Genomic DNA, 16054 nt, shown 5'->3' on the forward strand with positions numbered 1-16054 from the left:
CCTCCGGACACTCCTCAGCGTGGCCCAGGGCTGGGCACTGCAGCACCATCCAGCTGCAGCTGGGGACAGAAAACAGGAAGGTTTGCGACGTGGCAAAGATTGCCTTGCTGTCTCCCACCACCACAGACACGCCAGAAGGTGTCCTGGGTGACAGCTGGCTGGGCAGGAGCCAGCCCTGTGCCCAGGTGGCCACGGGGGCCAGCAGCAGCCTGGCTGGTGTCAGGAGCAGTGTGGCCAGCAGGGCCAGGGCAGTGCCCGTCCCCCTGTGCTGGGCCCTGGTGCGGCCGCCCCTCGAGCCCTGGGGGCAGGTTTGGGCCCCTCAGCCCCAGGCAGACCCTGAGGGGCTGGAGCGTGTCCAGAGCCGGGCAGGGGCTGGGGCAGGGGCTGGGGCACAAGGCTCACGGGGGGGCTGGGGGGCTCAGCCTGGAGAAAAGGAGGCTCAGGGGGCACCTGATGGCTCCCCACAGCTCCCTGACAGGGGGGTGTAGGCGGGGGGGGGGGGGGGGGGGGGGGTCGGTCTTCTCCCAGACAACAAGCAACACGACAAGAGCAAATGGCTTCAAGTTGCACCAGGGGAGGTTTAGGTTAGAGATTAGAAAAAAAATCTTCACTGAAAGGGTGGTCAAGCGTTGGAACAGGCTGCCCAGGGAGGTGGTGGAGTCACCGTCCATGGAGGTATTTAAAAGATGTGCAGATGTGGTGCTTGGGGACATGGTTTAGCGGTGGGCTTGGCAGTGCTGGGTTAATGGTTGGACTCAATGATCTTAAAGGTCTTTTCCAACCCAAATGATTCTATGATTTTATGTTTCCCTCAGATAACTTGCCTGGGATGATTCAGTGCAAGACAGCTGTTTCTATGAACAAGTCCATCCAGCACAGGCAGCTGAAAGTGCTGCTACTGTCAGCTAAACCATGGCTTCAGCAGCAAATCGTTCCACCCAGCTAGTAAATCTTCCACTTCACTTGTGAACTTGTGCTTGCAGCACTGAAGAAACTGGTTAGCTGAGCAATCACTGTTGTGCAGCTAGTCAACAGAGGGGCAGGTAAGAATCTGTCCCTGTAAATACAGACAGATTTAAGTGTGTTTAACAGCTTTTCTGAACAGAGACTCTGATGGATTAACAGGGAAAAAAACAGCATTTTTAGTTGTATTTTCCTGATAGAACCAGGTGCCTGAATAATGTTTTCCCAGTAGGAAGAAACCACAGAAGGCTTTTTTTCTCCTAGGAAAACAGTCAACAGTCTTTCAGTGACACAGAAATCAGCCTAACAGGAGCATTTATGTCAGGTTATCCTACAAGGAGCATTTCAGCTGTATTATCCAGAGAAGAGCATCTGTACAGTATTTGCCTGCTAGGAAAAAAGTCTCTACTGAACTTTCCCAAAAGAAAAAAAAATTATAACCTTTTGCTGACAGGGAAGTAATAATTATCCACATAGGAACATACCATTGGAGTTCCCTTTGAAAAAGATGTATTTACTTATATCTATTTGCCATGGAAGAAAAAAAAAAACATGATGAATGAAGTACTGGTGGATTTCTTTTGCTAAAAGAGCTACAGCAGAATAAAAATAATACACAAATAAATAAATAAATAAATAAATAAATAAATAAATAAATAAATAAATAAATAAGAGAGGAAAAAAACCCAAGTCACAATCCAGATAGAGGACCTGAAAGCACAAATATCACAGCAAAGCAAACAGCCGTAGCACAACAGAGACACTGCTAGGGACCTAGCTGGCCCAAACCAGGATGTGTGCAGCTTCAGCACTGAGGCAAGCGCCTCACACCACGAAGTGCAACCTATTCACAAAGCACACGGCTGGTATTGTCTTGAGTTTACCAGTGCTGTGTCTCTTTTGCCAGCCGGGATCCTTGTGGGAGTCTGTGAAGGCTGGAGGAGAGGAAAAATGAGAGAGAGACTTACACCATTATTTTCCAAGCTCTGCTGTGGTATTCTTCCCATTGATCTCCCTTTCAAGTGATCTTAAGAAGCTGACATGGTGCCACAAATTATATACAAAACACAGTTTAATATACTCAGTCTGAAAAAGGAAGAACATCACAAATAATTGCAAGGCTACCACCGTGGTGAGATGAAAACAAACAATGATCTTTCTTTAAATTTGTTTGTCTAATTATTGTCATATGAGCCTCACTGTATGAATCAAGACCTCTAGTCTCGTAGCTCTTTTTTAACAAGACAGTGTTAGAAGTTCCTCTTGGATGAACATCACTCTTCATTTGTTCATCTTCCCCATGGATATCTGTTTCTCCTGGCCTTTGTCAGCTCTCTTAGATGTGCTTGTTGGTCAGGGGCTGGATGGATGGGAGAATAATTTACATTACTCTGGTGCCTTCATGGGCTCCACACACAATTACTAAAACCAACTACTTTTAAGCCCCTGGGTAAAGAAGCCACCCAGGGGAACTTCTATCTACGCACACAGTGGTACTAGACATTGTCTTCCTGCCCATGCACTGCTCTGTCTTGTCTGTGCTTTCATTTTCAGTGCCTAAAGAGATAATTCACTCACTTTGTTGGCATAATGAATATGATCAGTGTCCCTCTGGATCTGGCACTGGGGAGTAAAGCATGGCATGTGCAACTCCAGTGCTACCACCCCAACAGCCAGCCAAGCAAGCAAGGCCACGTCAGGCTGACACCCCATGATTTATCAAAGGCTATGGCTAACCTACAAGTACTTTTTTGCTTATCTTGGTACCCACCTCCTTTCATAAGCTGAAAGAAAGAGATTCCCAGAGTGCTGGATATCATGGAGACACAGGTACATACTGACTCTGGTCAAGTCTCAGCATTTTGGTGTTGTGCCTTGGTTTGGGGTCTCCTTCAGGTACTCAGCTGGAAGAAGCAAAAGATGATTTTCAGTCCTTGTTTCAAGAACCCTTCAGATATTGGACACAAAATAGTCAACGATACAAAAGCCTTGGGTCAGGGACATACCACATCCCTGTCCTAGGAGTGCTCTGGTTATCAGGATTTAGCAGCACAACCTCATTTTTCTTGGGCCCAGTGACTCTTGAATTCCTCTGCGCAGCACCCCAGCTTGGGGCTGTGCCAGCTCCCTCCTGGAGGGCAGGAGACCACAGGGGTTCCTTCTGATGACACAGGAGGTGTAGGTTTGTTGCTGCAAAGGAAGGAAAGGAGATGGAAGCTGAGTCTTTTCTCACCACGGCTCTGCCCCTAGGCTAGGTATAAGGTAACATTTCCCAGCCTGTGAGGCACACCTTAGCAGCCAAGCACAACAAAGCGCAAATGCAGTTGCCCACATACTACTACACATAATTAATTATTAATTCACTGAAGCGAAACATAGGCTAAAAAAAGGACAAAAGAGATCTGTGTCCAGTTCTCCTAGAAGATATAGGCAAGGACAGCTAAGTGCTGAGACACTAGCCCTGTGGTGGAAGGCCAGGCTCTTGAGGTCCTTGCCATTATACAGTCCTGAGCCCTGGTCCTGGCATCTTTACTGACCACTGCCTCGTTCAAGATGGGAGCATTCCCTAAATAAGGACTGTAGAATCTGGCTTGATATTTCCATAAGAACATGATCGTAACACTTGACAGAATAATGTCTCATGGCTTTACTGGATTATTTATATCTTTCATGCCTGCTAACAGTCTTGTCAAATGAGTATAGATTTATTATTTTAATTATCTCAAGCTTGTAGAGATTTAAACATCTGTTATAGGTGTTCAATAAGTATTAGAACAGCAATCAATTTTTTTTTAAACAGGGGATTGATTCATGGTGCTCTGTGAATAGATAAACTCACTACAGTCAATACTAGAAAGATACTTTGAAAGAAAGCAGAAGGCTCTTTTAATTAACTTCTAATTAATTCTATTTAGAGAGTCTAGATGAAACATAACATTTAGGAACACTAGAAGTCATTCAATTACAGGATTTGGTGCGTTATCCTGAGATCTTCCGTTGCCAAAGCAGCAGTGTTTTCTGTTCTGTTTCCCAGCAGGACAGTGTTTATGGATTATCTATAGAACTTAAGCTGAACATCCTCTGTCCCACATGGCTTTCCTGCTTATGTAATAAATTTATCAGTTAGCAGTGATGGACCATCGGAAGAATCCAGCCCAGAGCTTTGCTTGATGCGATTTGAATCCTCCTTGGGCATTACTTATCAGTAAAAATAAAAAAGAGACTTCCAGGTTTGACTTGGCACAAAGGGCTTTGTTAAAACAGCATGTCTTGTGGAGACCGTAGAGAGATCTTGGGAGTACCAGCCTTTAAGTCTAGCATCTATCCTGAGGTGAATAAAAGAGCAAATGTTCATCTCTAGGGATGTAACAGATATTCCCGTACAAAGTTATAGGACTTCATTCTCTGAAGTCAGCGATGTTATAGAAGGGTCAGAGCAGGTCAGGGTCTAGGACATGAGGTACATTTCTCAACTACCAGTCCATTTGTAATGGTAGAGTTGGCCTTGGATCAACACTTCCCAAGGACTTGTATAGACTTAGATTTCGGGTCCTTGGGCAGAGCTGCTAGCTCGGCTCCCGAGCCTCTGATGCACCATCTGCCCAGGTCAGGAAGCAAGACCTGGTGGTGCTCCAAAATCCCCTGTGCCACATCACCCCGCTCAGGGTCTTAACAGGAGCACTGCAGAGATAGCCCTGAGAAGCCCAATGCTGGCCCTGGGGAAGGTGGAGGGACCAGCAGATGCTACCTGCTGAGTGGGTGCTGGACAGGTTTCTCAGGCCCAGCCCAAAAGACACTTTGGAACTCACCAAACTCTCCAGTACACAGCTCCCCGTTTGCTGTCACTGGGTGCTAAGCCATTGAATCCTCAGATCTGTGACAGGCCACAGGAGGATGGGTGGATGGCATGTGCCTATGCTCCAGCACGGTAGCCTTAGCTCAGCCACCATCACCTGAAGCTTCTCAGCTTGGGACAGGCCAGGTGTGTGTACCCCCACAGTATCTTTTAATGTCTCCCCCATTCCTTCTCTCCCATTCCTGACTCTCCCACACAGCAACATTTCCATCCTGTTTGGACCTCATCTGTCCAGGATCTAGGCCTCCCAAAAAAAGAAGGAAACTGAAGGCAGAGAAGACTACTGAACTCCTGCTGCTATCTCCCAGCTCCATCCTGTCATCCATTATTGTCACTTTAGTAGCAGGTATTTTTACAGATGCTGCTGAGGACAGGTGCAGAGCTGACGTCCTGTCCCAAATGTGGTACACAAGAAACCTTTAAGGGGAATCTCACTGTGTTGCATGCTACCAGCACAGTACAGATATAGTTAAACAAAAAAAATGTCCCCTTAAAATATTTTGAGCCGCTGCCGTGGAAAGGAAAGGGAATAGGTCTTTGAAGGTAGCAAGGCTTCATTTCATGCAGACCAACAAAGTGCCACAACAATAATAGATGCTTATCCATTTTTCCCCAGTCTGTCCTTGAAGAATTTTAAAGGATTACAGAATTGGAAGTTGAACCAACTAAGAAAGTGCAGAATTCATTGAAGACTGCAAGGATAATAATAATGGTTCCTTTTACCCAGTTTTATAAGAAAAAGAGACCTGCCTCAGTATGTGTGTGAGAGAGAGATATTCCTGCAATCTTCAGAGTAAAATCTTGCCCTTATGGAATGGTATATGGGAAAATTCAGCTTTAATTTTGCAAAATACAATAATTTATTCTGATTGCTGTAGATTTCAAATCCATCAGACCAAAGACACAAATGCTTTACAATCCCTAGGAAATTAACAGTTCTTTTATACCAGCCCTTGACATTGCCTACCTATAAGAGAGAGCATTTCAGCAGAGCAATTTCACCTTTCCAGAGTCAAACCTGACTCTAGGCTCCAAGAAATTTAAGCCCATGATTAAATCTTCCAGCTGAGGAGCTAACACAAAGATTGTTATTACTTTGCTTACCGTGGACAGTCTTAAATGAATTTTTAGGTGAGATTTAAGCTAGGAAGGAGTAGAAATTTGTAGATAAGCCTGTATCCTATGAAAAAGAGGCGGCAGCAAAATGAGACACAGAGCTGTTTATGGGAGAAATAGATGAACAGAGCATCAAAGCTGATCAAGTTAATGAGAAAAAGCCAAATGTCTAAACAGAGAGGGTTTTACTAGGATATCTGAAAGTTGCAGTGAGCAAAAATAAATACCATTGATCTGATTGCTGCCCTCCAACAGAAACCAGACAGCTTTTAGGTCAAATTATCCCCAAAGGCAGAGATAGGAATATCGTTCTCTCCCGTACAACAGATTTTATCGTTCCCAAACCTCAAAATCAAACCTTCCTGCAATCAATAGACAAAGCCATTATTTTTAGGAAAGAGAATACAGATGCAAAACCAAAGGCCAGCTACCAGTCTTAATAAATTTGCCATCAGTTCCAAGAAAGCCTTTGGCTACGTATTGAAGGGATTAAAATGAATACACTGGATTTGTCAATTGGTAGAAATTTAAAAGTGGATGTAAACCCCAAATCTGTTCATTGTACAGAGTCACTGATACAATGCAATTGTTGGTTTCACACCACACCACATCAGTGACATTCCCATGGGCTTCAGAGACTTTGGATGAAACCAGACATACTATAGTACACTGGAAAAAAAGAGTGAGGAAAAAGCTTGCCTCCTTGTCATTCTCGAGATTCATTTCACAGCTGTAGCCAGGACTCAGTGTGTTTCTAGAGCTGAACCTTGGTCATATTTTCCAAATAAAAAAATCACTAGAATTTGGTCCAGAAAAAAAGGTTTGGCTCTGAGGAAAAATTATAAAACAAAATACATGTTTTCAGTGCTAGAAGCACTAGAGCCAAAATTCCACTTCTTTCCACTTGTAATAGTTTTTCCTAGTTACATAGGATGCTCTGGGCACAGAAGCACAGAACCTTTATTTTTTTAAAACTCTACCTGAGCTTGCAGGACCAGCAGTTTTGAAAAATATTACAATACTGAGCAAATGCAGAGCTCTGAGGAAAAAAAAAAAAAAAAAGAAGTGAAAAACCATGGGATCATTTTTCTATTGCCTTTTTTTAAAAGAAATGCACACAGTTATTTTCTTTTTTGGGTTGTTTGGGTTTTTTTTGGTTAATTGGTGTTGTTTTTTTTTCCAACTGACTCTAATTCATAAAATCTAGTGGAAAAAAAAAAAGAATCCTAAATTACCAAAGGCAAGAAACAAACTTTCTACTTATCTGTACTGGTTATAGCAATTTCCGTAATAATTATATGCTCCACATCATCTAATACCTTGTCTAGAGTGAATTCTCTACTTCATTTTAGTACCATCCTAGGAACATATACTTAAGAAGTTATAAGAAGGAAACAATTGCCTTGGGGAATCACACTTGCTACTGTGTTCTAAATTCTAAAACAATATTTTTAAGAAAGCGGATTTTCTTTTATGAGCAACATTACTAATTGAGAGCAGGAAACAAAATATGAAATTTGTTATTAGTCTCATCTCCTAAGGAAAGGCAGGCACTGTTTGTGTCCTCTGTCCACCCACACCCAGGAATTACTGAACTTGTTGACCAGTTTAATTTAAATTCAGCACAAAGTGAGACATTCAAAAAGATACTAAGTTTCTACAAGTTTGGCAAGAAGAAAGGTATATAGGAGACAGAGTCATACTAAGGCACACAAAGACAAAAGGAACACTAACTTTAGTTAATAAAAGGAGATAATATATCTGATGGGCAAACCCCCTCCTATTCCTATTCCCGTCCTATGCAGATCTCTAATGCCTAATGTAATTCAGATAAAAAGTCCATCAACCCAAAACAATATGCACTATATCCATGTTGGCATCTGATAAAGAACACAGAAAGTGCAGGTTAAAGGTGATTCATGTTCTCAAACTTATAATCTAGGACAATGACTTACTTAAGATAGTGTCACGAACTTTTTTTGGTCCTGAGCAATGCATGGGCTGCACGTGCATGGCTTCTGCACTGCTTTGTGGTGTTGTGTTCTTGAATTAGCCATCATTACTTTCAGTCAGCAATTCCAAATATCAATGACCCTGTGGGATGTAAAGAAGTATCTTGGTGACTTCCACAGCAGCTGAGTTACTTAGTGCCTCCCAAGGGCTTGCCTGCAGTGTCTGCAATGGGGCCTTCAGTGAAGAAACCTTTTCCTGGTCTACCTGATGAATAAGTCTTGAATCAATTAATTTGTACTGAAATGCAAGCTAATCAGTAATGAACTAAATTTGTGATCGATGAATGTTGCATAGCACCTTTAATTTCAATGCACTTTTACAGATTTGACAACGCTTTCTCTATTTCTGGGGGAATAAATAAAGTAAGAAATACATAGCCTCATGAGGAAACAAAGCTAGTCAAAGAGCACAAAGAGCTAGTCCCCCCTCGCCACACACTGTCAAAAAATGTTTTACTACATTACTGAAACATACCTTGATACATTACCTACATAAACATGCAGCTACCTGACATTTTAAATTATTAGTGGAAATGACTTGCAGTGACATAAGGCTCAATCTTGCATTTCTGACAGATTTCCAGATCTCCCATGGACATTAAAAGGCATTGAAGCTGCATCAGGAATGCAAGATCACGGGAGCACTGGCTTTGTCTTTAGGATCTCAAGTCACGTTATACACACCTAAGTCTGAGACTGAGTCCATACCACAGGCTCAACCTCACCATCGTGTGATAAAAGCATCACTAGACTATTCATGCTGATGACTTACCTGTTTTCCCAAGTCCTTTTTGTCTTCAGTCTCTGTTCTCTGAAAGAGAAAGGAAACATGACTCTACAGACTGGTGGAAAAGAATCACAGACATGAACCACAAGTAAGTAATGTTTCCACTGCGCTCCCAATGCACTTCTGTAGAAGTCATTCCATGTTTCTGCCTTTTGCTATGAAAAAAGCAGAAAACAGAGCAGCACCCAAGATGCTTGTTTGAAGTGCTGGACACCCAACCTGAAGTCTGCCATGGCAAGGACTCAGACCTGAACCTGCCGCCTTCCAGCAAGTGCCACAGGTTCACTGGCTTTTCAGAAATGGACTTAACGGTCCTCCAGATTCCTGCTGTGGTCCTGAATAATCATCCACACCAAGTGCCTGTAAGAGATCCTAAGACCTACGCATTTGTCCAAAGCAGGCCACTAGATGCAGAACATGGTGCCCGACTACATCCTGCGTTCCCAGACTCCTTCAACTGGAAGCAGGGATGGGACGAACTGCTTTGCTGTGACTCTTTGGAATAATATTACAGAGCTTGACACATCCCCAAATCAAGATGTCTCAAGGCTGGTATCTCTTCAGCATCAGATATCATTACTGAACCTAAGAAATCTTTCAATAAGAAGCAAAGCCCCATTGTGTCAGGTGCTGTTCTAATACCAGGGACAGCATCTGCAGAGAAAAGCCAAAAATCTCAGCAGATGAAGCAGACAAGAGCCATGAGGAAAATAAAAACGTAAGGGTGAGTAACATCCTTAGGGTTGCAGCAGAGAAGCAGGATACAGCACCCAGGTGTCCTGGCTCCCAGCCCTATGCTTACAGCACCACATCGCTACGCCAGGCATACAGATGCTGCACTTTTAAGCCTATCAGTCTTCATGTCAGGTGTTACCTCAAATAACATGAAGTAAAGCTGCCACAGTAACTTCTCCAAAATTTCTCTACTTTCGGCCTTGCAAGTCTTGTTAGAAAGCAGCCCCCAAACAGTGGTGCACTAGGACCTTTCTGTTTGCTCCTTTTCTCAGAGCTTTTGCCTCATCTTGTTTTACTGCATAGAAACAAACTTCATTCAATTACAGGTGAATATAAAACCACACACATGTAGCAGTTTTGGAGGTTGTTACACCTCCACCAGCACTCCCAGCCTTGGGCTATCCATCAACACTCACAATAGATTGCTTCACACTCAGATAATTTAATTTAGTTCAAAACAGTTCTCACAGCAAAACATGCCTTCAAAAAAACAGTCAGCACGCTGTTGTCAGGAAGCTTACCCTAAGTAACTTCCACTTCCAGGCTGCTTCCAAAAGTCTCTCTTGACTCTGACAGCCAGCTGTGCATAAGAGGAAATCAGTATCCAGAGAAGATGGCTAAATTCAGAGAGGAAGGTTAAGAGGAAAAACAGCAGGGAAAAAAGATCACAGTTTAACATCCTAGTCTTCAAAGTCACTGCTGAGTTACAGGAGGTCTATAAACCCTCTTAGATGCTTTCTGAGAGAACAGGTCACTGGGAGGTTAGGGAGAGGAAGAAAACCTGATGAAAGATCAGCAAAATGAAGGAGGGCTGTAATTTCACCTGAAAGAGGAGCTCTGAATTTCATGGAGCTGCTGGGGCAGGCACTACCACCCATCAGAACTTTTCTTCCTCCCTGTGGAGAACAAGAAGATCTGTAAAAGCTCCACAATCTTCAAAAATTGTCTCGTAATACGGCACAACAATATCTGCTGCACAGCAAGAAAGCAAGAGTTAAGGTTGCCACAGTAACCCCCTTCTGAGATGCTGTGGCAGGGATTTTTCACAGGAGTTTGAAAGAGGAAGGGGCCCAAATCACACAGATAAAAAGCAAAGGGAACTGAGTGCCTCATACCTCCAGCCTTCCCCGAGGGAGGAATCCAATTAGCCATCCATAATAGGTTCGTTTGGTCTTAGTCTATGAAGAGCCCCAGCCAACTACATCTTGGCCTGAATCCCGCAAGGACTCTCCTGGTGGCGGCAGCAGCTGAGGGTGCTCTGGAAGCTGCCTGCCTTTTCCTTCTGCTCCAGACTTTGCCACCTTGGACTGCAAAATACTATTCCTTCAAAAAACAGACACAGCCCAAACGGTCAGGTGGGGATATGGCACCGGGCCACCACTGAAGGAGGCCTGCAGTTCTTCAATCCTGTAGGGTCTTTAGAAAGACAACGATCATCTTATGACCAGACACAAGACTCACCAAAGGCTTGGCCGCTTCCTCTCTGCGCTGGCTACTGTATAGCTGACCTTTCAAGCAGGATCTTCACAAACTACAGAAACTCATTCTGTTCTTCTTTCTCTCAAAATGTGCTATACAACAAAATAAGTAGAAATCCAATTTAATTAACTCTTCTTCCCACCCTACTATTGTTTCTTTCCTCTTTTCCTGACCCTCTTTATTTTGATTAAGCATTTCTGGTGTAGAAAATGAGGGCGAGGCTGGCAGAGAGGGATTGTGATGGAAATGCTCAGGTGACAGGGAAACTCTCTGAGACTCTTCCACACCCCACCAGAAGGCAAAAATGCAATGCAGACACCTACATGATCCATATGTTCCCAGGCTGAGACCTGCAGAGTACAAACTCCCTCCCCACTGGCCTTGCAGAGGTGAGATGCACCAGGGACTACTTACGCTGACCTGGCCCCACTTGAATTGTCCTTACCAGAGGGGACCTGTAACCAGCCAAGTCCTAACGCCTGAGCTCTGCAGACGAGCAAACGGCTCAGTACTTAACCTGGCACATCGTATTTCATAACTTTCATTTATCCATCAATCTGCATGCAGCACCTCAGGCAAGAAGTAAAGGGCTTACTTCAGGTGTATTCAGTGGTCTATGAAGATCTTGTTTTGAATTGCCTCGTGGGTCCCCAGGGTCCTCCCACCATCACGCTGCACTTTATACCTGGGCAAGAGGGAAGGAAGACTCCAGAAAGAGTGGGAACAACATGAAAGATCAGGACTCAGGCAGTGACAATAAAAGCTAAATGAGGTGAATGTGCCAGTGCAAAAGAATGTGCTTTATTTCAAGGCTGCAGTTCAGTACCTTCACAACAGCACTGCATTAAGTTATTGTGGCTAACATTAAAGCAAATGCAAATATAAATTTTTCTGATAAAATACTGTTACCATGCTTCACTACACAAAGATCCAACTGTACATCCCCTAGACCTCTCCATACTCAAGAGGTCTGGATACAAATGGGGGGTTATGGTAAAGTCCCCCTCATCTACATGAGCACCATCATTTGAAGAAGTGATTCTCTGTTTTGATATTCTAACAAATGTTCTTCCCCTAAAGTGTAGGAAAGACACATGGTGAGGAACTTATATAGAGCATATGGTGCTGAAATAGCAAGCTGATAAGTCTTTAACAGCTTTTGACAGTGGTAAAAGATCAATTATTGCACCATAAATATTAAAAAGTTCCTCCAGCATTTTGCTGGAATGAATGTATATTTAAACATCAGTGTTTCCCCTTAATAGTAGCCAATTTGCCTCAGCGTCTGAAAGTTATGCAGCCCCACAAAGCTAAATTAAATGCTCAATTGCTGTATGTTTACATCTCCAGCTGCTAAAGAACAAGACTAACATTTGCAGCACAAACTCCTGAAGCCATTGAAGCTGCAGGCAACCTGAAAATGGCCCTTGACCCTTCATTAAAACTAAAGGGTAAAATAGAATACCCGTTGTTTTCCTTTCACTTTCTGGTGATTACAAAGGTTTACAGCAAAAATAACCAAAGATGCCCCTGGGAAGTATTAGGCAAGAGGGGCTGATCTCCCAGCTTGACTACTGTGCCAGCTGAGACGCATTAAGTGCAATGGGTTTTACTCTCTGAATTTCTTGACCCCTGAGATTTCTGCCTTGAATTAATATACTTATGTGTATATAAATATGTGTGTTTGTGTGCACATGTGTGCGTGTGTGCCTGTGCACATGCATATACAGACTCACACTCTTACTAGTCTTAATTTTAATCAGAAAGCAAATTGCAGCCCCCTTTCAACAGTTCTCTGTGGAAAGTTGCTGAGGTTAAATGATGACATAGGTTTGCTACTAAAATTAATACTATACATGCCAATTTTATGGAGATTTGATGACAGAACCTCATGTAATGACCCTAGGGTCCAGTTCAAACCAGCACTAAATGGAAGCTGACACTGAGCTGCACATCTTGTGTTTGGATTCAGAGCTAAACTCTCCTGTTATGGTTCTGAAATTATTCATATGGATCCACTGTTATTACTTAAGGGCAACATACTCCAGTAGCACATCAACTTCTTGTTTTGGAAAGGTTCCCATCCCAGAGAAGGTATCTTAGCATGCTTTAGGCTTTAAAAAAGTGCCCGTCTCTGCTGACTGCTGTAGGTAGGGTTGTTAAAAACTGTATGCATTATTTATACTAGTGGGATCATACAGTGATAACAGTGAAGGTCAAGGCTTTTTTGTACACCAATGGACAGACACTCACTTGCTGTGTGAACCGACAAAACCAGCGGAGAGAGGGAAAAAGATACAAAAGGTAATGGATTCATAAGCCTGAGCACAGCACTACTGAAAAGCAGAGTGGGGTTTCCTTGCTCCCAGGCCAGTGCATTACCTGCCAGGCCAAATCACTGCTCTGCTTCTCATTTCAACACCTGCCTGTATTTAACAATGTATGATCCAGATTCCCAATATGCCCTGAGGGCACAGCCAACACTGCGCATGGAAAACCACCTCATGCACAGGTATTGTTTTCAGTGGGATGTTTCTATCCACATTAGTGCTCTACATATGGCCACAAAAGTGCTATAGTTCAATTAAAGACAAGAAGGCCAATTAAAAATATTGTATTAATAATAAAGAAAAGAAGCGTAGGTCAAATCTAGCATGGAATGGTGTGAAATCACACCTCCATATATAAAATGCCATGTGTGTCACTGACCCATACCTCTCACACGTGGGAATCACCTATTTTCCAATCTTGACTGTTCTAGCCGGAAAGGCAGAACTTGTCTTCAGGTCTTGTCCCCTCTCCCTTTTCCACCTATATCTTCCCACTTCACACTAATTGAAGTTCTTAATTTCCTGCCACATCCAAAGTGCAGTGCTCAGGGTGGCGATCATTGTCAATTAGCTGGATTGTCTTATCTTGGATGAATAAACTTAGCTTCCCCTTTTCTCTGTGCCATTTTGAGTACAGATCATTAGGTAGCATAAGCACAAGAGCTGTTGTTGACCTTTGCATCTTATTCCCTAATGACAGCCTTGTCCAGCAGTCTGAAGTGTTCTCCTTTCTTAGCAATCCTACCTACCTTGGCTGGGAACGGCACTCTGAAGTTAGACCCATCTGCTCCCAAGCATCCTTAGCTCTGCAGCGTTCTGTTCTTACCTGCAGGTCAGACCTGAGCCACAGTTCAGACATGCCCTAGCAGGCAATTAGTACTATTTTTTAATATCTTCAGCCAAACCTACCAGGGAAATTAATCTGCAGGGCACAGTCAGAGCACGAAGCGATCAGTAGGAGGTGGGGTAAGCTAAACAAAAAAGGAACACATGAAGAAAAGTTAAGTATCATTATGGTGCCATTGGGAATGCAATGGCATGAAAAATCAGAGCTTACATCCTCCTTCCACATCCAACACATTGTCTAGACCATTTACATTAAATGACCTCTTCATCACACCAGGGGCAACTCATGCCAGAAAGGCCACCATCTGACTGATGGGCAGGTCAGCAGAAGAGAACAGAACCAAGCCAGTGATTGTCAATCTGCTTCAACCAGGGGTGACCTTCTCCATGAATGGACTACTCACAGCTAGTTCAGCCAGCCCAAAGGCAAGAAGGGTGTTTGTAGCTACCCTTCAGCAAATGACTGCTTGCAGCAACTATGGTGAGCTATAAAAGAAGCCCTCCCCTAGTTACCAAACCAGGCAAGAAACAGAGTATCATAGGGGAGGAAGAAGAGAGGAAAAGTCCCCAGTCACATTCAGAAGAGCAAAAGAGGCAGCCTGGAGTCAGGGAGCAAAGACAGTATCTGTGAAGCTGCCTGGGACCATGCTTGGCTGAGCCTAAGTCTATTATCAGAGACCTTTAAGACAAATTCTCATTTTTTTCCAAAACTGGGCACTTTTTGCCCTTCTCTAACATTTGTGTCATTTTAAAAAACTGTTTATCCTTGTCTAACTCTGGGTAATTTCATTCTGCAATTTGGCTCTGCCTCAGCCCTAACGGTACTTTTTTGTTTGGGATTTTTAAAGGAGATTTTCTGTTCACAAAATATCCCAGACTGGCAACTCCAGGAAATAAAAGCTCCCATCGAGCAGAGTGCCTGTATCAGTCATGAACAAGGTAAGTGCTCTGCCCCATCTCCCATCTGCATCCCAAGGTGAGCCACAACATCCAGCAGAACATGAGGCCGTGCTGTTTTTTGGTGTGGCAGGCTACAGCCTAGCTAGCATGAGCCAGGTCTACAAACCTGACAGCATTCGCAAGGAAACCAAACGGACACCAGAGACTGTGAGCTGACATCCCAGCCAGCAGGCAGGCTAACTAGCAACAGTGCCTCCAAAAACCCAGAGGTGGAAAACACCTCACAAGTTTTGAAGTAAATTAGGCAGATGCTGTGTTGATTTATCACTTGCTGTAATTGACTAGCAACATCTTCTTAGTTAACCACAATGCAGTGGGAAGGGAACAGAAGAGCTCTCAGAGCAGGACGGACTCAGGGCTCAGAGTTTACTAAACACCAGAGTCCCGGTTTTAATGGACTACAGGAATTTACCAAACATCAAACTCGACAGACAAAACAGATCACATACATTAATGATGAATATACTTCAGCCAGTGTTAGCCAACAGGTTTTATAAGATTAGCCAAGAAAGAAAGAGAAAGACAACATCAGGTCAGGGACAGTATTTCTTCTTTGCCCAGATGTTAATGTCCATAGAGTTTTATATCCTAATACTCTCACTCCATTTCATATCACTTCACACTGCTACAATTTTATGTTCATTTTCTTTACTGTTTTGGATACCTTCTTCATTACAACATCCTCTACACATTGTTCCATAGAACCAGCTCACTCATAAAAACATAGCTATATCTGAGTCTCTCTGATTCTGTAGTTTTATTTCATACACAAGTGTCTGCTTTAAAATATAACTCTTTGATGCCCTAATTTCAACAAGGACAAAAAACCCCAACTAAGTACACCCTCTGTGGTTTGTTGATCACAGATTAGTGTTTCCAATTCAAAGCTTATCCAAATCATGTGATACCTGCACACAGGTGTATAAAATAATGGAACTTCTAACAAGTTCATCTGTGATTATACCTATTG

General features: G+C 43.2%; 1 long non-coding RNA gene across 1 annotated transcript; it reads right to left on the reverse strand.

The window, feature by feature from the left end:
• Window positions 1-1727: 1727 nt before the first annotated feature.
• Window positions 1728-12501, reverse strand: LOC130158757 (uncharacterized). The gene is made up of 9 exons (XR_008825484.1): window positions 11544-12501; window positions 10931-11040; window positions 10585-10792; window positions 10293-10365; window positions 8720-8758; window positions 7891-8029; window positions 2970-3153; window positions 2735-2867; window positions 1728-2323 (listed from the first exon to the last, which is right to left on the reverse strand). It is a non-coding gene; the product is annotated as an uncharacterized LOC130158757 (long non-coding RNA).
• Between the last annotated feature and the right edge of the window lie 3553 nt (window positions 12502-16054).

This window comes from Falco biarmicus, chromosome 14, assembly GCF_023638135.1.
Source record: "Falco biarmicus isolate bFalBia1 chromosome 14, bFalBia1.pri, whole genome shotgun sequence".
Lineage (NCBI taxonomy): Eukaryota > Metazoa > Chordata > Aves > Falconiformes > Falconidae > Falco > Falco biarmicus.